We start from the raw sequence: 26,260 nt of genomic DNA on the forward strand, positions 1-26,260 counted from the left end.
GCGGCCATTTGTTTGGTGACGTGTCGCGTTCTCTTTTAGGAGCCAAGCTCCTAAGGTCTTTGCTCTGCCGATGTCGACGTCGCCGTCGAAGCTCCCTGCGCCGGGCAAAGGCGCCGGGCAAAGGCGCCGGGCAAAGGCGCCGGGCAAAGGCGCCGGGCAAAGGCGCCGGGCAAAGGCGCCGGGCAAAGGCGCCGGCCAAAACAGGTGCGCCGCGCGTACCGCTTCACTCACCCGCTCAGTCGGTCTCGCCACCGTGTGCAGCAGACGCTCTCCGCAACAACTCCCCACTCCCCCACCTTCACGAAAGCCAGCGTCGAGGTCGGGCCCACAGTCGTTTAATGGCGTCCCATTTTTAAGGACCTCCGATGATTATCGGAAAAAGAACTGTCCTGTATAGATTGTTGGCCACGTGGTGTTGTAGTGTGTTGCTGGCTAGTTACTCGATTTTTGCTTTTCTTCCTTCTCTTTTAGTTTGTTGGTATCTCCATAAACATATGGCGCTGCTTTATTTTCTGTAGGCTTATGGGAATAGAATACACTTGTAATAAAATTCACCTGGAAGTCTGCGCTAGTCCTCGTCATTTCTGTGTGTATTGTGTTCATTTTTTTGTACTGAGCAGTTTATTAATTTAGGTCGGTCCCAAGCTCCACTTACTACTTCAGCCTAACACTACTGGTGCAACGTTTTTTCCCCCACGCAGCCTTGCGCACAATAGGTTAAGCATCAAGGTTTGATTTAGAAAAGGAGCGCTCGAAGCGAAGTAATATAAGTTTATTTCCTCCCTATAAACTCTCACCTCCACGACATCGACTGGTACGCAGTTCAATGAAAGTGCGCCGTGTTCGGCATTGCACTTTCAATATCACGGTTGTAGAATGCAAGTACCTGTCTGAGCAGTAGAGCTGGATATGAAGCAAGTATAACCTGAAACAAAAAGATGCAAGTGGGTTTTATGAAGAGAGCGTATAAGAAGCTAGCACCACCGTACCTGAACAAATGCCACAAAGAACATACACACGCGTAAAAAGCAAAACTTCGCTTACTAACACTATGGCCCATTGACCGACCTTCAGCAGAAAGTGATAGTCTGGTCCACCAACTGCATTTGCTTGTGTGTGTGTGGGGGGGGGGGAGGGGCAAATTTTTGTGGCTATTTTCTGAAGCAGCTATAAATGCTTAAAACACACTCAGGTGGTGTGTGACCTTCGAGGCTTCTTATTACAGAAAAAAAAAGCTCCTTCGTTCGAGCCTCGGAAATTTTGGCGAATTGGATAATTTAGACGTGTTTGCTGCTGAGTCGGTTGATTCGGTGGTCGTGCATGGAGGTGTGCCAGTATAGCGAAGTGTAGTTTTGTCAGCTACACGAGTTCGAGTAAGAGTGTGTGCTCTCGCTCGAAGCGCTGCTCTTTCCCGAGGTTGTTGTACATTACTTTCGTTTTCTGCAGATTTATTTTAAGACCCACCTTTCTGCTCTCCTTGTCTAACTCCGTAATCATGAGTTGCATGAGTGTATATATATATATATACGGTAAATTATGCTGAGACTGTCCATGCTATTGCGATAAACAATTAATAAAACTAAGAAAACTGTCCTACCTCGTTGGCAAGGGCATTCATATAGGTGCAGACCCTTTGAGTTAGTGTCTGGTGAACAGGTTTGCCGAAATAAAGGTTTAACTTTGCATAATCCAACCTTCTCATTTTGACCATTCGCCACACAACAGAACATGTCTGGGTTTCCGCAGTCACCGTCTTTTTTACAATTCCTTCCTGTTCTGTCGCCCTGTAAGAAAGTGGCACCCAAAGGTAATTAGAACACAGCACATATTTAGCTTATATATAATTTACTAAAACCGTGATTCCCTGATTGGTGTTTTAGCAGGGAGGGTTCCAATAGCGTTTAAAAGATAAGCGATGAACACAGTACAGACATAGAAGCCACGACAGCATGTACAACTAAAATTTCACGCTTGTAAGACACCAATGCATGCAACTTTAAGACACGACTTTTAAGACAAATGGGTGAACATCTCTACAAGAAGAACCTCATTACCGAATGGGCTTTTCCACTCGTTACATGTTCAAGGAAAGATGCCTGTGTCTGATAGTAAGGAAGGCAGATGTGTTGGTTAAGCTGACATCAATTTTTGGCAGGTTCATTTCTTTCTAGCTGTTTGTGTTTTGTGCGCGAAGCTCTTCAACACCTAGCCTTGTCTTCCGTCATGGTGTCAGCATAGCTATACTCAGAACGTATGTGAGACACACACACAAAAAAAATTTACAATAGACCTAAATGTCGGCATAGCAAAATATAAGTGAAGAAATCACTGTTCCCGGTGATCGAGAAGAGTAGTCTGATCTCTAGTAAAATGTGCCTAGAACTGTAGGCTTCTCAATGAAACCTGCAACACAGAGGCACACATCAAGCTCTGTACGTCCCAAAAATTGCTCATGTTAACACGATATCTTGCCACCAGTCAGATTGCGGGTTCTTGGACTCACTTTCGAGGCATAATTTCCACTATAGCAATTTTTTTAAATCCTCTTAGTATCACCTAAGACTACTGGAAGGTGAAATAATGTTTCCTTTTTATGTACACTTTGTCACTAAATTAACGTTATATAGGGCGATTTTCGGGTTATATAGGGCTATCTATACGATGCTCGCAACTCCGCCCGCTCATCATGATGCACTTCTTGCAGATGTGTACATTTCTTTTATCTGTAATTTCCTTCCCCCAGCGCAGAATAGCGAACCGGAATTGGGTCTTATGGACCTTCGGGTCTCTCCTTTTTCGTCCTCCTCCTCCAAGGAAAGATGGAAGCCCCAGGTGTTGAAAAAACCGTTGAGCACCGTTTGTCACTGGAGCCAGTTTGTTGGCAAACAGTCTTGCCTTCTCCGGGACTGTACCCCCAAGCTGCCGCCCCGAAGAAGACAAAGGCGCTGTTATGGGTTTTTTTGGAGGCGCAGCCTGTTGAAAATAGATTACATTTGATAAATTAGTGAGATACAGACACAAAATTAGTTCTGCTGTTTTTTTTTCTGCGTAAAATGAAATGAAATAGCATACCTTCAAGATTTTAAAATATGTACTGCTAAGGGTGAGTACACCGCGAAAACTTAATTAGGGCATGTTTTCAAACGCTAGTTTTGGTGCTGGCTTTACCCCGACTGCACATGCCATGAGCCCCCCGAGATGTGCTCGCACAAGATATTGTGACGCTTCCGCCACCGCTCCGTGGCTTCGTTGATGTCACCAAAGTGGCCATTTCGAATTAAGTGCAGACCATTTCCTTGCCCACCAATTTCCTATCTATCTATCTATCTATCTATCTATCTATCTATCTATCTATCTATCTATCTATCTATCTATCTATCTATCTATCTATCTATCTATCTATCTATCTATCTATCTATCTATCTATCTATCTATCTATCTATCTATCTATCTATCTATCTATCTATCTATCTATCTATCTATCTATCTATCTATCTATCTATCTATCTATCTGTCTGTCTGTCTGTCTGTCTGTCTGTCTGTCTGTCTGTCTGTCTGTCTGTCTGTCTATCTATCTATCTATCTATCTATCTATCTATCTATCTATCTATCTATCTATCTATCTATCTATCTATCTATCTATCTATCTATCTATCTATCTATCTATCTATCTATCTATCTATCTATCTATCTATCTATCTATCTATCTATCTATCTATCTATCTATCTATCTATCTATCTATCTATCTATCTATCTATCTATCTATCTATCTATCTATCTATCTATCTATCTATCTATCTATCTGTCTGTCTGTCTGTCTGTCTGTCTGTCTGTCTGTCTGTCTGTCTGTCTGTCTGTCTGTCTGTCTGTCTGTCTGTCTGTCTGTCTGTCTGTCTGTCTGTCTGTCTGTCTGTCTGTCTGTCTGTCTGTCTGTCTGTCTGTCTGTCTGTCTGTCTGTCTGTCTGTCTGTCTGTCTGTCTGTTCTCCAATCATTGTTAGACACACTTCGCGTGTTTGTTGGCGCGTTCAAATCACACACGATGAGTTTGTACAACAGGACAGTGGCTGTCATGTGTCCAGTGCCTGAAGCTTTCTGTAGGCACCATGACTCGCCGGTTTACAGAGAGGTGGGATAAGCTTGCAGTCCTTCGCCTACTATTATTGAACGCAGCACTGTAGTTTAGGCTCACGTGTATCTTTTTAAATAAGAAAGTGTCCTATGCCGGGGTCCACCACGGCTCCGCTCACGTGATTCCTTCACCTTCACGGATATGAAATTGTAAAATATATATTAACAAATTGCAAAAAAACGAGGAAAAGGTTTCAGAGATGGGCGTCGAACCTACGACCTCTCGCTGCGCAGTGCGCGGCGCGAAAACCACTAATCAACAAGGCGTACGTTTCCAGCTTGCTAATGGCGAGCTATTTACATACACCACGCGCGGTTGGCAATCCTCAGAGCTCAGCGATTGCAGCTCCCATTTTTGTCATCAGTAGCGAAATTGCGCGAGGAGAGTGTTCTGAGCGTGCTCTATAAAAGTGGTCGCCCCGCGCTTTGTTATGCGCGCGTTCTTATCCCCTGACTCGCGAGTTTGCTTTTGATGTTACAGTGGCGAGGGAGCGCGAAGGTCACTTCTCTCGCTGCCGCGGCCGCGTTTACAAAAGGAGTGCACCGCTCACGCACGAAGAACAAAGAATTGTGACACTTAGCGCAGGGAGCGCGAAGGTCACTTCGCTCGCTGCCGCGGCCGCGTTTACAAAAGGAGTGCGCCACTCACGCACGAAGAACAAAGAATTGTGACAGTTCGCGCTCGTTCAGTGCACACTTGTCCGTTCGTTTCGTGCGTCTTTCTTTCCGTTTGAGCAGCGCACTTTGTACGTCGAGCTGTGGCAGTTGTCATTCCGCGCTCGCCCAGTGTGTGCTCATTTCATGCGTGCTTTTTGCCTGAGGTTGCCGCTGGAAGCTTCAAGCTCCTTGCCGTTCTTCGTGTGACATTGCGGTTCGTTGCTGTAGCATTCAATCATTCGCAGTTGCGCAGCCGTGCAGAACAAACGCCCAAATTTAGCTGTGAAGGCACGTTTCACTTTCGGGTTGTATACCGATTGCAAGACAGATAGATCAGCCGTGTTCTATATGTCCTCATCTTCAAATCTCTCTACCTCTTGAACTCTTAATCTGGATTCCCCAGTGTAGCATAGCAAACCGGACAGGTTGACATTCCTGTCTTTCCTTGCTTTTGCTTCTAGTACCTATAACGTTGTTTATGAGTCGATTTCGCTAAGAATGTAACTATCGCCGAAAAAAAATATGGGACCATAAAGCTTCACCTTTAGGAGTTTGTTTGTAAAGAATGAAAGCTACTTTCACTGCATTTTCAAGCAGAGGAAGTCCTTTTCACTGTACTAGCTTGTAGGTGCATGGCCGTGTGGTAGAACATCCGCTTGCCACGCAAATTATCCGAGTTTGATACCCACTCGGACTCAAACGACCCTGGTTTGGTCCCCACTCTGACTCAGGATTTTCTTATCATGTATTATTCTTGCATCTTTATCAATATTTAGACCACGCATAAGATGACGATTTTAGAAGTGAAGCTCCTTAAAGCGGCACCCGTTCGCCCCTCGTAGTAGTGCGTAACATGTCTTACGCTTTGACCTGCAAGGTGGTGCCGGTGGGAGATTTCTCCTGTGCGTTGATGAACAATAAAAAATTCGCAGCGTGCGCGTTAACTAAAAGCCCAATTCTCCTGTATCGATGGACTAGGTGGACTCCTGACTAGATGGACGAACGGACACATAGACAGATGCATGGACGGACGCACGGATGGCATCACGGACGGATAAACGCATGGGCGGACGCAGGAGTGGACGCAGGGACGGACGCACGAATGGACGTGCGGACGCATGAACAGTCGCACGCACGGACGGGCGTATGGACGCACGTACGGTCACACAGACGGACGAATGGGCGGGTGGAAGCTAGAACGAATGGACGGACGGATGCTTCGCCACACTTTCCATCATTCACCTCGTGGATATGCTGCCTTTTTTTTTGCTCACAACCAACTATTCTTACACCGACGCACGAATTTCTGTGAAACGAGCTCTTTAACGCGACAGCGTTAAAGATATGCCTAAAGATCTCACCAACGTTTCAGTCCATGCACACAGCAATATAAATGGCAGCAGAGAGTTTGCACGGATATTCATTTCGTAGCGATCTCTTTAGCGTCATACACGGGAAGAACCAGATATATATGCTCGGAGATGCGCGTTCTGTGAGCTACGCGAAAATATATTTCGCTAATTGCTCTGCCGATACGTCATTTGGCCCGAAAGGAATGGATCGATTGCAATGCGTTCGGCCGCTAATGACCTCTAAAAATATGTATATGTAGCAACCTGAAAATAGCTCTTCAAGATTTGGTTAGCGTATATGTGAACGTGCCAGTTGTGGATATGTGCTCAGAGGCGCGCTGACAATAGAGCACTGCGTAAACGCCACAAACGCGCGGCTGTTCCTAAAGAATTCTAATGAAGACGGAACGTTCGATGGCCGCATCAATGCAGCTTAACAGGAGTATCATTGCCGTATCGACATCGCCGTTCTAAATGCGAAGCATTCCTTAGCGAACTTCTACAACATTGAGCGTATCTATCTATCTATCTATCTATCTATCTATCTATCTATCTATCTATCTATCTATCTATCTATCTATCTATCTATCTATCTATCTATCTATCTATCTATCTATCTATCTATCTATCTATCTATCTATCTATCTATCTATCTATCTATCTATCTATCTATCTATCTATCTATCTATCTATCTATCTATCTATCTATCTATCTATCTATCTATCTATCTATCTATCTATCTGTGTGTGTGTGTGTCTGTCTGTGTGTGTCTGTGTGTGTCTGTGTGTGTCTGTGTGTGTGTCTGTGTCTGTCTGTGTGCGTGTGTGTCTGTCTGTGTCTGTCTGTGTCTGTGTGCGTGTGTCTGTGTCTGTCTGTGTGCGTGTGTGTGTGTGTCTGTCTGTGTGCGTGTGTGTGTGTGTGTGTGTGTGTCTGTCTGTCTGTCTGTCTGCTTACGTTTAGGTGCTCTCGTGGTCACCTCCTTAACTGGGCGTGAACCAAAATTAGCATAGGAAGGTAAGAAGGTTTGACGAATATGACGTGCTGGTCAAGACATAAAAAATGTCACAATCCCGTCGCGTACATCGTCAAACACTTCCTACCAGACAGTGGCACATACCCACGGGCAGGTATGTGTCCCAGGAAGCGGGTATGTGCCACAGGTGGTTGACACTTAATACCTACCCAAGAACGACTAGGACCCACATGGGTAATTTTAACGTTAAAAAATACCCGACATCGGTAACGTCGGCCCAACGAATGCAAAGAATAGATGTCAGGGTCCCAGCTGGAATCGAACCTAAGCGTTCTGCGTGGCAATGAAGCATTTTACCATCCAGCTACGCCAGGTCTCGGAACTACTTTTAAAATAGAAGCTAATCTTCGTAAAACGTCAATAGGGGTTGCAGTTCTGCCTACCAAATTTTATAAACGTTACATGTGTACTCCTTTGATACAGCCCTCACGTCGGGTTAACGTCAATTGTGGTTGGTTACCACGCGCCGGAGTCGATTTACGTAGCAGTGTGCAGGGCCAGCATCCTCGCGAGCATCAAAGCTTCTTATCAACTTCTGGTGTTGCTAATACGCACGTTCCAGTTGGCATCGTTGCGCAAGTGCAAACAACTGGTTATATAAACATCTGCAACTCTTCAACATATGTCTGTGCGTGCAACATTTGTGTCGTCATTTCATGACATGTCGCTCATTAAAAAGGTTGCAACATGGTCACCTTCCCTCTGCATGCTTCGCATAACGTCCAATCCCAGGTATGTGCGTGAAATCTGCTGATTTCTTAAAATATTAATATGTGGGGTTTGTACGTTTCGTAACCGCTATATGATTATGAGAGACGCCGCAGGGGAGGACTGGGTAAATGCAGGCTGTCTGGTTTTCGGTGACGTGATAGTCATTTTCGTACTCCAGTAAAAAACAAAATAACAAGCAAACATATAAACGAGGTATGTCACAAACGCGCTCAGCCAGGGACACGAGTGGCTAACATGTCGATTTCTTAGGAACGAAGCAACTAACCTTTGAGTCTCCGCTTGTGGGCGTGTCTTGTCGTCATCATGGTCTGTTAATGAGTATGCGTCACAAAAATCGCCTAAATCCCACTATGCGCGGCCGGTTCCTACTATACATAATATGCATTACAAGCATCTACTGCTTTTTCCAGGTTTGTGCACAGGTTCTTGCATTGATCTATGATAGGTTTTGCAATATTTCTAGCCGCTGTCGCTGCTGCCCTGTGATTTATTTTGCTTTGTGTTTGCTGTGAGTCTCTGTACTTATCATGTCAAAAGAAATCGCCAAACTATTGCAAGATTTTAAAGAGGAAATGAGAACTGAAAGAAAAAGCACGAAAGAGGATTTTGAACGAAAAATGCCCACAGACGAGCGCAAGATGCGCGTGGAAGTTGAGGAAATAAAATCCAACTTAAGTCATGTTAGCAACGGTCTCGATTATGTGAATCGCCGACATGACTTTGTTCCGAACGAGAACAAACAAATCAAGAAAGAAGATGGCGCTCTCAAACTCAGGATCATCACTCCAGAAAAGGGTCTTGCAACCTGCGAAACGAACATGCTGAAATCTGAGCGATAGTCGCGAAATCGAAACATTGAAATCAAGGGAATTGTAAAGGCAGCCGATGAGAACATTGCACAGCTTTTGATAAAAGGTGGACAGGCTATCGGAGAAGCCATATCAGCCTGTGATGTCGATGTGTGTCACCGGGTGCCGAGTAAAGGTAAAGAAAAACCAAACATCATTGTTAAATTCCAACGCCGCGAAAAGCGTGACAGGGTTCTCGCTCGAAAAAAGAAGATAACGAACGCTACTATAGGCTTGCAAAGTGACGCTTCCATCTATGTCAATGAGCACTTGTGTCTGGAAATGAAGAGACTACTTGGCATGGCAATTTCACGTAAGCGTGAACATGGTTGGAAGTTTGTTTGGATAAGAAACGGAAACATTTTTGCCAGTCGCACGGAGACGTCACCTATCGTGGTAATCTGTGGAAAAAGTGATCTTGAAAAACATGGCGCCACTTAACAAGTGAAGCCTTTGAAGTATTGGGTGATGGCTCTTTTTGCCTTGTTGTCGGCTAGTTATATCCCCGCTGTGGACTTTCAGCGCATTGTGAAATCTAGAAAAAAAAAAAAACGCCCGTAGTCTGTTCAAAGTGATGCATTCAAACGCCCGATCACTTCAACCAAAAAAGGGATGATGTCACCTCGCTGTTGGAATCGTGTGGCACAAACTTTCACCTTTTAATGTTCACAGAAACGTGGTATACTGAGGGGTAATTCTAGACGCCTAAAGCACCACAGACGCCTAAGCACCACCATTCTCTGTGATTATTTCTTCCTGTGGTGCTTTAGGCGTCTATAATTACCCCTCAGTATTACGAACCAACTAGTCCAACAACAAGTACTTCTAAGTTACGTGGTATACTGATGAGTCAGAACATTTCATGCTACCAGGGTACAATCACTTCTTTTTAAATCGCATGGAGAGCAGAGGGGGAGGCGTTGCCATTCTAACAACACTTGAGTCTTGTGAAGTAATCGAAGAACATAGTCTTATCACAAAAAAACTACGAATCTATATGTCTAAAGAAGGACACAAATGTACTTGCTGTTGTCTATGGCCCTCCTGGTGGTTCTACGGCTGATTTCCTAACATTTATTGATGGTCTTTTAACACAAGCAGGTGTCATGGATTATATGCTTACCGTAGGTGGCGATTTCAACATAGATGTCTCGAAGAACTGTCACCAGTACTGAATTTTTATTCGTGCTTGAGTGCAACTCATTTAGAAATGTCATTACTATACCTACGCGTATTACTTAATTCACAGTGTCATTGCTAGACATGTTTGTTACAAATCCTATGGCAGAAGAAACAATTTCAAGGGTGATTAGTTATGACATAAGTGATCACTTGCCCATAATCATTTTCCTAAAAATGCATACAAATTTGGTTTATGTAAAACCGGAAAAAATCATGTACCGCTCAATAACACCAAATACATTGGAGCACTTTAGGTGCCGCATCATGCAGACACATTGGAATAATATAATGGCTGATGAAGATGCAAACAACTCATATAACAACTTTATTGCAACATTCAAGGAACTTTACTTCAAATCATTTCCTCTCAAGGCACATCACAGGTCAAGGAAATCGCGGAAGCAATGGATAACAAACTACCTTAAGGGTCAGATAAACCATAAAAATAAACTTTACCAGCAGTTCGTCAAAACACGTAATGCGGACTTATGGGTTGAATACAAGGCTCTTAGAAATTGGTTTAATAAAAAAAATAAAGGACGAAAAGAGACTACTACAGTCGTATTTTTCAGCTGGAACGTCCAGAGCAACGTAATACCATGGGGAAAAAGGTAAATGAAGTATTGAACAGAGGAGCCCCTGCTGTGAAAACAGATAATCTTGAAATTGATGGAAGGATATTAAACGGCATCGACCTTGCTGAAAAATTTAATGACTTCTTTGTGAAAATAGGAAATGCCAGCCAGAGCGCGCAAACAACAACTGACATTACTCACTTGTCAAACACACTTTTTCTTAAACCGACTTCCACATCTGAAGTAATTACGCTAGTTTGTAAAATAAAAAATAGTCGGAGCTGTGATCCTGACGGCATACAAATGCGACCAATGAAGTACGTATTAGACCTCATAGCGGAAGTGCTAGCACATATGTACAACTTAGTGTTATCAACAGGTATTTTCCCAACCAACATGCAACTATCGAAAGTTACTGCAATATATAGGTCCGGAGATAAAAACAACTTAAGCAATTGTCTCCCAATATCCATACTACCAGTTTTCTCGAAATACCTTGAAAAAATAATAAACGGTGGAATTTACAGTTTCTCGAGAAAGCACTATCTAATAACCGAATGCCAATATGGGTTGAGAAAGAAACTTTCAACAGAAAGTGCCTTATTAGCACAAAAAGAAATCATACTTTGCAATATCGAAAAGAGACTTCGGACACTTGCGTTGTATTCGGACTTTAGTAAATCCTTTGATCGTGTATCTCATGAACTGTTACTAAATAAATTAGAATGCTATGGGTTTAGGGGAATACCACTCATACTTATGAAGTCATATCTGAGTGCGCGGTCTCAGTATGTTGAAATAAATGGCTTCAAATCGCACAACAAATTAAAACTGGGGTACCAAAAGGTAGTATTCTGGGGGCCTGTATTGTTTTTATACAACACAAGTGATATAGTCAAAATTGGTGAATATTGTAACTTCATAATATATGCTGATGGCTGCACATTATTTTTTACTGGAAAAGATTTTAGTACTCTCGAAGCTTTAGCGGCCAGCACATGTTATAAGCTTCGTGATTGGTCTACCAAGAACAATTTAATGTTAAATGAATCAAAAACAAAATGTGTCCTTTACCGAGCTCTCGGCATATCCCTGCATGTACCAAATTATGTTACCCTAAGGCTCTACGAAATTGCAGTGACCAAATCAATTAAGACGCTTGGAGTAGTTCTTAATGAACATATGTCCTGGAATGAGCATACAGACCATATTAGTTTAAAGTTGAGACGCGTGGTTGGCACTTTAAATCGTTGTCGACGTCTTTTGCCCGTTACTGTAAAACGACTCTTATATCAGGCTCTTTTCCATGCCCCTTTGAACTGCTGCGCCTTAGTATGGACAAACATTACGTCAACAAATTTGAATAGGCTAAAAATACTTCAGAAAAGAGCGATCAGGGCAATAGAAAACATACCATACCTTGAACACACAGGACACCTCTTTGTTAAATTGTTAAGGTAAATGACATATACAAATTCAGGTTGTTAAAATCCTATATTAGCGCAAACAGAGGGAAACACGACGCATTTCTGACACTTGGAAATCTTAAACATACTCAAACCATTTACTTCCATCGATATAAACCCCCGTGGAAAATTCCGCTATCTCGCACCAATTATGGCACCCAAAGGCTTAGCCACATGCTACCTACTATGCTCATATGAGCAGCAAAACATAAAAATTGACAAATTAAACAATATAGATGTGCAAACACTATTCTTGTAGATTTGTATTGTTTACATAGGTCACTCTGTGTTGCTTTGCATAATTTTTGGTCTACCTTTACTTTTTTATTTCTTTTGTGTAACCTCATTGTGTACCTTTCTTATGTACGAAAGCGATGATACATACTCTGCGAATCACTGTGCTCATGTGTTTATGAAATATTCCTTTTTGTTCGTATACCTTGGCCTGTCTTTTACTTTGCCTTTTGCTTGTATCGTTACTTGCTTTATAGTATTTGTTTTTTTTTCATTTTATTGTATTTCTTTTTTACCCTGCCATTGCTGACGTAGGGTGGACGGTGCTTAGTCAAGTGGCAATAACTGCAGCTTTTTTGCCGTCTCCCCATTTTTCGCCATTGTATCTGTTTTGGTGAAAATAAAATAAATAAAATAAATAAAAATAGATAAATGAATAATAATTTGAATGAGAGGTTTGTCGTTGCGGCGTTTTCCATAATGCTCCCATATACTGAGTCTATACCCAGGCAGTTGCCTAGTCTATAGACTAAGCAACTGCCTCGGTATAGCCTGCGAATCGATATTACTTTATTTGTAGGTGACATTGGCAGCAGAGGCGGTAACGAATGGCAATGCCATGCGCTGTGCACTGATATAAAACCTAGAAGCTCCCTCGAGACGAGGTATAAGTAAATGAGCGAGGGCCATATGGGCGCCGTGCACTTGCCTAATGTGAGAAAGGCGGACGAGACCTCGTACGCTCTAGGAAGAAGCCGCTCGTCTCGAGTGGGATCGTGTGTTTGCAAGAGAGCGCTTTGCTGTTTCGACAGCCTTCACTATAGCTTTATCACTACGTCGCGAATATTTTTGTCTTCGCCTTTTTCAGGAGGTATACCATGATACATCACTACGTGTTCAGCTCATTGCGCTTCCCATTTATTTTTTATTATTATTTTTATTTATAAAATACTGCAGGCCCAAACAGGGGCCCAAGCAGGAAGAGCAAAAGGACACAAACAAAGCAAATAAAGGCAGAGAAATAATATAACCTCGGATTATCACAGCCACAAGGTTAAAGGTACATTTTTGTAACGCTTACACATTTTCTTACTCCTCAATTCATACTAATTACAGAACCAGCTCCAGGGTGACATCGTTTTTCTTTCTGATCACTCCATTTTCTGTCATTCGTTATTGGCTGACCTGCTTCGTGATAGCTTTCCGTAGTCGCCTGATGTATTCCCCGTTCCTACAGCTTTCCTTCGACATGTGTTGAGATGCAAGCGTTAAATTTCTTTCCTTCCTTTTTTTTTTTGCTTTTTGCGACATTTTTTTTACGTTCACATTTTGCCGCTAATACTGTTTTGCCGCTGGTACCGCGTTTTTTGTTTTTTTCTTCTATTCACGTTTCAGTTTTGTTGCGTTTCATAGAGTAAATTTTAATTTGTTTAGTTTTGTGTATTGTGCAATACGTCACCCGAGCCCAAACGAGATAGGCCCACAACCGCACGCGAGGTTTCACATGCCGCGACGGGCTGGGCCCTCGAGTGAGTTCGGGAGGGCTCGCCCACAGTGATCCTCTCGTTACCTTTCACGAGATGACGTCTCGTTACAGAAGAAAGCGGCAGACATTTCCCTTTCCTCATTATAAGCTCCATAGATCACAAGCAAGCACGCTTCGCATGCTCCACACGGGGTCTACCTACCCCTCCGAAGGCTTTATGAGCGTGCTTAATCCGGAAGTCAATCCACTTTGCCCGGATTGTGGTGAATATCGTTCTCCGAGTCGCATGCTCTGGAAGTGCCCTGCGTTACAGGACTTTAACCGAGGAGTGTATTGGACGACGCCAATGGAAGACTCCGGACAGGACGTCCAGCTTCAGTCTGTCCAGACGCCCCGTGAACGTGCTGAGAGGCATGGCCTCTCTGTTCCGACATGGGACTGGCCGACGGCTGGGAGGGGACCTACTTAATTGGCCCACTGCCTGGCCTCTCGGTACGAAATTAAAGTTGTTTGACTGTCTCTTGTGTAATATGACATGTTTTCTTTGTTTTGAATTTGTATGTGTTGTAACTCACTCCCTTCTGTAATGCTTCGGCGATTGATGGTAACATAAATAAATAAATAAATAAATAAATAAATAAATAAATAAATAAATAAATAAATAAATAAATAAATAAATAAATAAATAAATAAATAAATGGCCTTATGGAAGTAGGTGCAAAGTACGTTAGGGGCTCGGCATGTCGCATCTCTCTGGTCGTCTTGGTGTGTGTCATACATTCGCGGTGCACCCCAATAACGAACATGCGCCACATTGGGTACATCCCACTGACCACCCCCGGTCCTTTAAAAATGACGTAAGCAACAGTTAGCCCGACCAATAGCCGACGACGTCGGTGCAGTTGAAACACCCTTTTCTACACGCCGTAGGGATCTAAAACCGGGCATGTGATGAAGCATCACCACCTTAGTGTTAGCTGCATTCCTACGTATTTTTTCAACGACGGCATGCAGTGGAGCGGAAATGGCCTTTCCCTGCGGTTGCAGGCTTTGCGCACCAAGTGGATAATCAAAGAAATCTTTCTGATGACACGGCGCGCATCGCTGCTCCACAGCTTTCGTGTCAGGAGCTGAAACACCCGTCCCCAAGTGCTTCGCAGCTCCCCAGGTTTTTGATGACTTGTGTTTGCTCTAGTTTGCTAACGGGGTGTTTTTAGGGGCGAAGCTCCTTAGGCCGTGGGTCGTTCCCTCCTCTGCAATCGTAGTAGTAGTAGTAGTAGTAGTAGTAGTAGTAGTAGTAGTAGTAGTAGTAGTAGTAGTAGTAGTAGTAGTAGTAGTAGTAGTAGTAGTAATAGTAGTAGCAGCAGCAGTATGTAGCCACCTATAGTTTATGAGTTGACTAATAGAAATAGGCGCGTAGCCAGAAATTTTTTCGGAGGGGGGGCACCTTGATTTTGGGAGGGGCACAACCTTAAAATTGTCATTTGTGGCTTCTATACCATGTCAAAAAATATAAGGGAGAGGGGCACGTGTCCGGTGTGCCACCCCCTGGCCACGCCCCTGAATAGATGGCGTTGTGCGTATATGTCCTTGGGAATTATATTGTCACGGGTATAGAATGGTACCTCAGGCACGGGTGCAGAAATGACGCAGAAGGAATGAAGACGACGATGTTGTTGTGGGGCTGTGTCTCGACTGCCCTGTTGTCCTGCATCCTTGCACACTGTGTGCAGTGCTAGTCCAACTGGCGTTAACTTATTAAATACTCCCAGTTACATATTTTTGGTGGAAGTGCTGGGTAACATTCCGACTCCGGATCTCAGTAGCGGACGTCAGCTTCGTCCAGCCACGATGCCCGAAGGCAGTGCGCCGTCCGTTCAGTCTACGCATGCTCCGTCACCTGTGATCCTTTCCCATCTTCTCGATCCAGGTACATTTTGTGCCACCGACACAACTGACGTTGACGAGTGGCTCGCCTTATACGAGCGCGTCAGCAAGCAATACAGGTGGGATGAGACTCTTATGCTGGCCAACATCATCTTTTACCTGCGAACTGCTGCACGTGCCTGGCACGAGACGCACGAAGAAGACCTGACGAGTTGGGACGTGTGCAAGCAGAAGCTCCGCGACTTGTTCGGCCGGTCAGTCGCTCGACAAATGGCAGCCAGGCCAGAACTCGCATCACGAGTTCAATCTTCCGCCGAGTCGTACGTGACACATATCCAAGACGTGCTCGCCTTGTGTCGGAAGGCCTACAAAGACATGACCGAACTAGACAAGGTCAGCAGTGTGTTGACGGGCATAGCTGACGATGCCTTCAACATCCTGATCTGCAAAAACTGTACCACCATTGACCCAGTTGTCAGTGAATGTCGGTGGTTCGAACAAGCCAAAAGCAGGAGAAGCACTCAATGCTTTTCCCGACTCCAGAACACCGCTGCAACTTCTTCCTGCGAGGATCCTGTGGCACCACGTCCATTCGTGAATCCTCCCAACATTACAAGAATTGCATGCCAGTAGCTGGAAGCCATGGCTCCTTCGGCTTATCAACCCCCTGAGCGTGACAACTTAGCCCCAATATCTCTTATTCAGGCTGTTGTGCGACAAGAGTTCGCCAACATGGGCGTCCTAGTTCCCCAAAACTCCAGCCACACACCGCAGCCCACGAATCTTAACGCTCATAACTCTCACTACCACGCCGCCCCACTTGTTGCTGCTGCCGCGTCGGTCCTGCGGCTCTCATCGCGATACCGAAATCCATCTGAGTGGCGCACAGAAGATGATCGACCGATATGCCTCTCTTGCCATCGTGTTGGCCACATTTCCCGCCACTGCCGCAACAGATGGTCTTTCCAGCCACGTTTTCTAGACGACCACCGACAGGATTGTGGGCAGTATTCGTCATCTCGTTTTGCCGATGACCACCTTCAGGACCTCCCACCTAGCCATCCTACGCTACGCTCCGAACCATCCTACGCCGATGTCGCCGCCCAGAGAACCTGGTTCAGCCGCTCGCCGTCGCGCCCAGGGTCGCGAGTCGCGCTCCTATCAACGCCGTTGCTCCCCATCACTGGCGCATTCTGGGCAGTTCTCGGGAATTTAACAGATGCAGCTCCTGGAGGTGGCGCTGCATCAACAACTAGGACGGGAAAACCTCTACCGACCACTAATTCCAGACGAAATTTACTTGGTGTTTTTATCGATGGCCTGACCGTTACAGCTCTTATAGACACTGGTGCCCACATATTGGTTATGAGTTCACGTCTTCGATTCCGCCTGAAAAAAGTTCTTAGCCCTGCCATGTCTTCGACTGTGCGAGTAGCCGACGGCAGCCGAACATCAGTTCTTGGTATGTGCACTGCCTGCGTCACTGTTGCCAGCCTTCATACTTCAGTCCTCTCCGCTGTTCTAGACGCTTGCCTACACGACGTGATTCCCGGCATTGACTTCTTCACCGCGCATTCAGCCCTCATCGATTGCTCAACCGGCACTTTACAGCTAGAGCTGCTTTTGTACTCTGATGTCCCTCCTGCAGCTCGCACACGGCTACGGTCTGTGGAGTGTCTACGATTACCGCCCCAGGCCGCTGTGTACCTTGCTATGTCGCCGTTTCCAGCTGTTCCTGATGGCGACTACTTGGCAGCTCCACTCATTGACCTGACCCTTTCCCGGAACATCATACTTACTCATGCTATAGTGATGATTAGGGACAACAAGACGCTTTTCCCTGTTTTCAGCTTCTCCGTGTCGACCCAGGTCATTCCTCAAGCTTATTGCCTTAGCAGAACTCTCCACTCTGGAGCAATCTACAATTTCATCTCTCACTCTTGACATCAAGACCGTAGCCGAACTTGTCGCAGCCGCACAGAATGGAGCTTTCCTTGACAAAATAATATCAAACAACCTGTCGCCGTCCCAAGTTGAAGCGCTCCGTGGTATTCTATTTTGTTACCTCGTCATCTTTGATATCGACGACCGTTTCTTGGGCCGCACGAGCATCGTAGCCCACAGTATCGACACTGGCGACGCCAGTCTCCTTCATAAGCGTCCGTATCGTGTGTCTCCTTCAGAGCGCCAAATAATTCAGAAGGAGGTAGAGAAAATGCTCAACAAAGACGTCATAGAGCCTTCAATTAGTCGTTGGACATCACCTGTTGTGCTTGTTAAAAAGAAGGACAACACCTGGTGGTTCTGCGTCGACTATCGCCACCTCAATCGAATGACCAATAAGGATGTCTATCCCATACCTCGAATTGATGATGCGTTTGACTGCCTTCAAGGTGCCAAGTATTTCTCTTCCCTGGACCTACGATCTGGATATATGCAAATTTCAGTCGACGACCGCGAGAAGACGGCATTCATAACACCGGACGGGCTTTATCAATTTGAAGTCATGTCTTTTGGGTTGTTCAATGCGCCAGCAACTTTTGAACGCATGATGGACTCCCTCCTTCGCGGTTTTAAATGGTCTACGTGCCTGTGCTATCTAGACGATGTCGTCGTTTTCTCGCCAACCTTTGAAGGCCATCTTCCACGTCTGTCAGCCATTCTTGACGCTTTTCGCTGTGCTGGCCTCCAGCTTAACGCGTATAACCGCACCTCTGGACGCCGTCAGATAAAGCTACTTGGCAACCTTGTTGACGCTGGTGTACGACCCGACCCTGATAAAGTCCGCGCTGTGCGCTAGTTCCCGGTTTCACGTTCCACGCAAGATGTCCGCAGCTTTTTGGGATTCTGTTCATATTTCCACCGTTTTCTCAGCAACTTCACGGAAATTGCTCGGCCCCTCCCGGATCTTCTAAAAAAGAGAACGTGGTTTTTCCCTGGCGTGAAGACCAAAAACATTCCTTTTCGTCGTTGATTTCTGCGCTCACATCACCACCTGTGTTGGCTCATTTTTGCCCAGCCGCTGGAACGGAGCTTTGCACCGACGCAAGTGGCCATGACATAGGGGCAATACTCGCACAAATGCAGAACGGCACAAACCGTGTCATAGCACACGCCAGCCGCCTACTTTCGCAGTCGGAAAGGAACTATTCAGTTACTGAGCGAGAGTGCATGGCTCTAATCTGGGCTATCGCACAATTTCGTCCGTACCTATGTGGACGCACGTTTGCAGTCATCACAGACCACCATGCGCTGTGCTGGCTGTCAACCCTTCAGGATCGTACAGGAAGACTCGGGTGATGGGCATTGCGATTGCAGAAGTACAAGTTCTCTGTAGTGTACAAGTCTGGAAAGCTTCACAGCGATGCCGACTGCTTATCTCGACACCCTGTTGATCCACCCAACTCCTCAGAGTTGGAAGCTGATGCCAACATCCTAGCCATAACATATTTTCTTCACATAGCCGACGAACAACGCTGATATATATCGCTGCTATCGTTGATTGAACGTCTTCAATCCGGTCATAAAGACCCTTCACTGAGTCTGTTTTTTCTTCAAGACAACGTTTTGTACCGCCGCAAATTACAGCCCGATGGCACGGAACTTTTGCTCGTCGTCCCGCGTCATCTGCGCAAGAACATCTTGCAAGAACTTCACAACGCCCCAACTTCTGGACATTTAGGTGTCTCCAGAACCTAAGACCGCGTCCGCCGACGGGTGTTCTGGAAGGTCCTATATCGTTCCGTTCGCCGCTACGTTGCAGCGTGTGACCTGTGCCAGCGTCCGAAAAAGCTTACGTCTCTCCCTGCCGGTCACCTTCATCTTATTGAAGTCTCAGCCGAGCCGTTTCATCGGGTGGGTTTAGATTTGTTAGGTTCCTTCAAAACATCAGGTCCCTTCCCTCAACGTCACCTTGGTGGCTGGGAGCTTTTGAAACGTTCGACACGGATAAGAGGGATGGAATGCGCTGCAACGCGACGAACGCGGCCTCTTGAAATCCACTTTTCACCACACGAATCTTGGGGTGGTGGTAAATACATTTGACAACAAAAAAGGAGGAATGCAGCAACCGCCTCATAAGAGGACGGCACCCACAACGAATAGGTGGGGATCCCTAGTACGGCAGCTAGGAATCCCCACCTTGGTTCAACAAGCCCAGGCAGCAGCCGACGCCAATGGCGTCGGCTGCTGCCTGGGCTCGTTGCCCTCAAACATCGAAATGTTTGAGGTCTGCCGGGCACAGCATAGTTTTCGTGAAGAGTTGGAGTGAAAGCCACTGCTCTGCTTTACTTAGGCCTTTGCATGGGCGTGGATAAATGCTGTGATCAAATTGGTAATAGTCCATAATTTTGCGGAAAGAATACACTGGATTAAATTCAAGGTCGTTCTAATCCGGGGAGGTAAGTGGGAATGCCCGGTGAGAGAGAGCGCGGGCGTCGGCGTCGGCTGATTCACTTATTTATTTTTTATTTATTTATTTGAATACTTTCCATTCCCGGAGGCTTTACAGAAAGGAGTGGGGGTTATACAACAAAAAAATTGCCCGCAGCTTCCCTCGGGGGAACACTGAGGAGGATGCGGACCATATAATTGGTTAACGGGGTGTTAAAGTGCGACTTACTTGGGTCGATGGCTAAATTGGTTAACGTGGTTGTGAAATGGGGTGTTAAATTGCGACTTACTTGGGTCGATGGCTAAATTGGTTAACGTGGTTGTAGGAGGGGGTGTTAAATGAGTGAACACGTACACACGTATGCGAAAGGGCGGCGCTGGTCGAAGGGACGTCGATCATTGTGTTTGTGGATTCGTTGGAATTCATTTCACCGCGACCTTGGACGTCGACGCGCCGTACAAACCAACCGACGAGCGGCAACTGAGCGAGCGAGCGCCGACCTTGAGTATATATACAGCACGACGGCGCATGCACTGTCAGCTGTTGAATGTTCTCGAAGCGCGACGCCACATGCGCGTCCACTGGAGAATCAGGAGATTTGTAGATGTCGAACGCGGTGTGTAGAGGAGGAAGGGTGCACAGATGGTGGAGGAGTGAAGCGCGCGCGGTGTGTAGAGGAGGAAGGGATGCACAGATGGTGGAAGAGTGGGCGACGGCGCGACGGCGCATGCGCGCGCGTCAGCTGTCGAATGTTCGAGAAGCGGTGCGGACGGCGCGCTACAAGGCGCGAGTATAAGATGCTCCGCATCTAAAAGTAAGCGAAATGTTACAATTGCTGCAAAATAGAGAGTTTGAAGTTTGCAGGGTCGATGAGGGATGCGGTGGCAGCGGAAAGACGCTCCAGTCTTTGCTTGTTCTCGGAATGAAGGAATCACTGTAGTGGTTTGTTCGGCAAAATGGCACACCTAATTTAAAGCAATGATCGAAACGAGGTGAAATGTAAGAGGGGGAAGAGAGAAGGCTCTCTTTTAAAGATGGATTGTAATGATAAATTTTATGAAAAAGAGAAAGGCGAGAGCATTTTCGACGGAACGATAAGTCGGTTAGATTCAGAGTTTTTTTCATGGCTGTGACGCTGGCATGACGGAAATAATTGCACAAAATGAAACGGGCTGCACGGTTTTGAACGGCTTCTAGAGTGAGAGTTAGAGTTACTTGACCGGGATCCCAGATGGCGCATGCGTATTCCAGTTTAGAGCGTACTAACGTTTTGTAAAGGTTTAGTTTCACTGACATGGGTACGGAAGAAAAGTTTCGTCGCAAATATCCGAGCATGCGGTTAGCATTATTAGTGACGTATTCGACGTGTTTCTGCCAGGATAGATTGTTGGTAATGTTAAGCCCAAGGTATTTATACGAGTGCACTGATGATAAGGGAGCATCATTAAGAAGATACATGCAAGTGTTAGAAGCTGAAGTTTTTCGAGATACACGCATGCTTTTACATTTTGTTGAATTAAGTTTCATCCGCCAGTCACGACACCAAAGAGACACGTTATCTAGGTCATTCTGAAGTCTGATAGAATCAGTTGGGTTAGGTATATTGGAATACAGCACACAATCATCAGCAAATAATTTATTGGTTGAAAACTCAACACAGTTAGGAAGGTCGTTTATATAAATCAAAAATAACAATTCCCTTCGATTCCCATATGAGCAGCAACCCGTACTATACAGCGGGGTGCAGGGGTTCCCTGGTAGTCCGAACGTTGCAATTCACGATGTTTCGACAGGCCTTTCGAGAATCGAAGATGATGGTTTTTAATCTAGGGTGGCAAGCGGCCAATGCAATGGCGGCTTTCTCCACATGGATTATGTCCCGGGCTCGAAACGTGAGCCCGTTAACTGTTTGGTTCTCGCGTACGACAGCGGCCGTTTACCAGCCCTTAGGGTGTGGGCCGGAGGCGTCAACGTAGATAACGCCGGGTTTCGGTCCATATTAGCGGGCCAGGGCTTCCGCCCACGCCAGGCGCCGACCACTGTGGTCTTCCTTTGTCATAATGTTCGGAAGAAACTGCGCATGGAGGGCGCATCTCCACTCGAATAGGAGTTGAACGCGATCTTCCGTGATGCGAATGTGTTGTATGTGTAGGCCGGCTAATAGGCGGCGCCCCGCTACCGTCTGTGAAAGTCAAGTGTACTGATTTGTGAGGTGGGCCTCTCGAAGCTCCCGAAACGTATTCACCATCCCCAGGCTTAGATGGCGCTCGTCAGAGGTATTCACGGGGAGGTTGAGGACGCGCTTTACAATTTTGCGAAGGATGACTTCAAGTACATCCTCGTCTTGCTTCCGCAGGTGGCGGTATGGCGTAGAATATAAGGTTCTACTGTTACAAATGCATGTGCCAGTCGCACGGCATCTCTGCACTGTAGCCCCCCGCGTTTATCACCCGGCGGACCATGCGACCCACCTGGTCACCCACCTTCCGGAGTTTGGCCAATGTGGTGTCTGACCGTCTGTTTTGATTAATAAAGACCCCGAGTACCCGGGCTTCTTTTTGTTCAGTGATTGGACCAGTCTCTCCAGTGAGAGTTCAATTTTGCCTTGCACTTGGGTGAGGGGCGTATGTACACGAATATTGATTTGGATGGTGAGCACTGAAGGCTGCACTGGTGGGCATAGGAGTCGACTATGCTCGCGGCTTGCGGCAGGTTCGCCTCAATATCTCCGAGTGCACCCTGCGTGGCCCAGATGGCGACGTCATCGGCATACGACGCATGATGTGTACCGGGAACATCAGCCAGTTGAGCTGGCAGGTGCATCATGGCCAGATTGAATAATAAAGGAGACAGCACCGCACCTTGTGGTGTACCTCTAGTTCCTAAGGGGAAAGGGCCGTGCTCCTTGTCCTTTATTAATATGTAGGATTGTCTGTCGGTTAAGAACTGCTCAATGTATCCGAATGCTCTCAAGCCGCAGCCACTTTGTGTAAGGTTGTATTAGAATTACCTCATGGATTACATTGTCAAACGCCCCCTTCAAGTCCGAGGCGAGTACAACCTTGTCGCTGTGAGGGCATGCAACAGGGTCTTGGATATCCCAATTAACTTGAAGGACAATGTCTAGCACGGATCAGTATGGGCGAAACCCGTGTATCTAATCTGCGAAAATAAGTTGATTTTCCATGAAATCAGACAAACAATCCTGCACCATCGCCTCCATCAGTTTGCCCGTACATGACGGTCATGGAAATGGGGCGAAGGTTGTCTGTGTTCACGGCCTTTCCAGGTTTTATTATAAATGCGACTAGGGCAGTCTTCAACTGCATGGGGAGTGGAACTTCCCCTGACCAAACTGAGTTGAAGTAATCTAATAGTGATTCATAAGCCGGGTCAGGAAGGTTAGTTAACATTTTCACAATAATATTGTCCCGACCCGGAGTGATGCCACATTTCATTTTAGTCATGAGCTTTTCTAAGTTCGAAGAGCTTGAATGGGTGATCCAGTTCCACGTCCTCCGCACCCGCGTAGGAGTATGCCGATCCACGCGGGTCCTGTGTGGAGCAAAGATATTGGTCCCTCAATTTCTGCGCCAGCTGGGTTGCATTACCTTAAAAGAGATGGATTGCTTTTTGTAAGTGTTTCAGTTTCGGTGCGGGTCTCTGTTGGGTCTATGATCGCGCGAAGTATTTTCGCCGGACATCTGGCGCACTGCCATGTTGCATTTTTTCGCCAAGTTGGCGTATGCGAGTTGGGCCGCATACTCGGCCACCTTCATGGTGAGCTCGGCAATTCGAGCTTTAAGTTTTCGGTTATGCTTTTGTTGGTGCCATCTGCGAACCAAGCAATGCCGTGCTTCCCAGAGGCGGAGGAGGTAGTTATCCACGTCCGAGACCGCCTCTCAAAGCTGAATTTTGGTTTTAGTGGAGTGAAGGTTACTAACCAATTCGTGGGACCACGTTTCGGAGCCTCGCTCGAGTATCGATCTCGCCATGTTATAATTTTGCCCAAATTTTGCCCAAATTTTGACCAGACTGGGAGCCGGGTCTTATATATGGGACGTGCCAATGGTTTGGTCCGGACTGTTGTATTCAAAATGCAGTGGTCGCTACCAAGGGTTTCCTCCGTGTTGACCCACTCTGCGTACTGAATGTTGCGGGTAAAGGCCAAATCTGGACACGCATCTCGTGTCACAGAGTTGCCTATCCGAGTTGGGCGGACCGGGTCGGTGTGAAGAGTAAGGCCCAGCGTTGACGCAAGTTCCGCCAGCTTGCGCCCACTCTTCTATTCACGGTGGTACCTCCAAACACGACTGGGGGTGTTGAAGTCACCAACGATCAGCAGGGGGTCCCTCCCCGCAACTCTTAGCACGCAGATAAAGAGGTCCGAAGATGAAACATTCGGCAGTTTCGGAGCGCAGTATACGTTAAGGATATATATATATATATATATATATATATATATATATATATATATATATATATATATATATATATATATATATATATATATATATATATATATATATATATATATAAAACTTTTTTACACCCAACATGTTTACACCCAAATTGGTGTAAAAGGCTTGCCTATGGACGACACCGTAAGGTGTTAATTCAGTACCTTCTATAATGGGTGCTTTTCCATGCACCCTTAGAGTAGGGTGTAAATGTAAAAAAACTTTAGGGTGTTACGAAAACACCTTTAAAGAAGGGTGCCTTCAATGTCCTTCACTCTTTTAACACACACTGAGGAGGGTGCGAGAGGGGTGCACAAGGGTGTTGAGTGCCCATGGCAGAGATGCCAGTATTCTTTTAGACTGCACTAATAGATATCAGCATGCACTGATTACACACTACTTGAAGAAAGTGGTCCTGATTAGCACTGGTGCGTCACCTGTCGAGCTCCATTCATACCGTGTGGGCAATAATATAAACACGTACAATCGTGTATGAACTTCTGCCGAATCAATATATACTTCACAGTATATGCATAATGTGCGTTAGAGAAAACTAAGCCTTGCTGCCCTTGCATATTGCATTCATTTAATAGGCAAATGAAACATATTTAGTAGTTGGTGCCATTGCTGTAAACTTTTTCTGCCACTCAACTTTGTCACCAGACGTGTAACATGTTCACGTATACGTACACCACAGACGCAACACCTCAAATGTTTATTATATTTTTTTTCAGTTTCACTTTATTGACAATTCTTTGAAAGATACAATTACACTCGTTTCAGTTTAGTATACTGCTTCAAGTACATAGAGACTACAAATGAAATACATGCAAATATATCCCCATATTTCTTTCAAGTATTTACAATCCCAATGGTTTAGGTTTAATACTCCTTCATGTACACAATCGTTCCAAAGAAGTGATGCACACGAAAAGATATACCGATAGTGTTTTCGAATGTATACAATCACTGAGGTTTAAGCTTTGTATTCCTAGATGTATAACGATTGGTTATGAGAAATCATGTACAAGCAAACATATGCGGGTTTTCGCATATATAACTTCAGCGAATACTTAAAAAACCAATACAAGGATCAGAAACAGAATAAGCTTAAAACGAACTCGAACGTGAGTCAAGACACACAAAAAACAAGAGACAATGCATAATTATGGCTAATGACACAGCTGGGTCATTTCATGCCAAATGTGGCGTGCATTTTGGCGACCATCTCAAATGTATTCGAAAAACTTGTGCAGCATTGAAAATAGTGAACTTCTAGAATATTTAGGAGAAATAATATATGGTCAGGTGGCTGCCTTCTGAACTTGCTGAAATGGCGTAGATGTGTGTGAAAAATTTTATTTTAAAAGCACTGCTCCTTCTTCCTGTACGAAACTCGGTCTACATGTTAAGTAACAAGAGTTTAATTTGGGCGAATTGGTTCGTTGTTGTTGTGTTCTAGTCACAACGCGACAACTTCAGGAAGAGACATAAAGGACAGGAAAGAGCACCGACTGTCAACTGAATTTTTTTAAGGTGCTACAGCTGCTTTTATACGGAGTACAAGAACACTGCTCATGCGCGACGACACACGCCTCATGCAGCTAGCGCTGTGTGATTACTACCTACAAAAACAGTACACTCACCGTTAACAGGCCAACGTTGTCTGTGTCCGCCGCTCCACGAATATTCCTTAATCCGAGCGTCACTTCGAACACGGAGTCATGCGTGACCACCATTGGCGATGCGCCTGTTCACTGGAACTCGCACAGTGACCAAGACCCCGGATCAACGCAACGCATTTGAAAGCAGGATGAGACAGAG

The 26,260-nt window shown here is 45.6% G+C and overlaps 1 long non-coding RNA gene across 1 annotated transcript; it reads right to left on the reverse strand.

Moving 5' to 3' along the window:
• Positions 1-754: 754 nt before the first annotated feature.
• LOC119165611 (uncharacterized) lies at positions 755-6,259 on the reverse strand. The gene is made up of 4 exons (XR_012885857.1): positions 6,149-6,259; positions 2,779-2,973; positions 1,598-1,784; positions 755-925 (listed from the first exon to the last, which is right to left on the reverse strand). It is a non-coding gene; the product is annotated as an uncharacterized LOC119165611 (long non-coding RNA).
• Positions 6,260-26,260: the final 20,001 nt, after the last annotated feature.

This window comes from Rhipicephalus microplus, chromosome 9 (assembly GCF_043290135.1).
Source record: "Rhipicephalus microplus isolate Deutch F79 chromosome 9, USDA_Rmic, whole genome shotgun sequence".
NCBI lineage: Eukaryota > Metazoa > Arthropoda > Arachnida > Ixodida > Ixodidae > Rhipicephalus > Rhipicephalus microplus.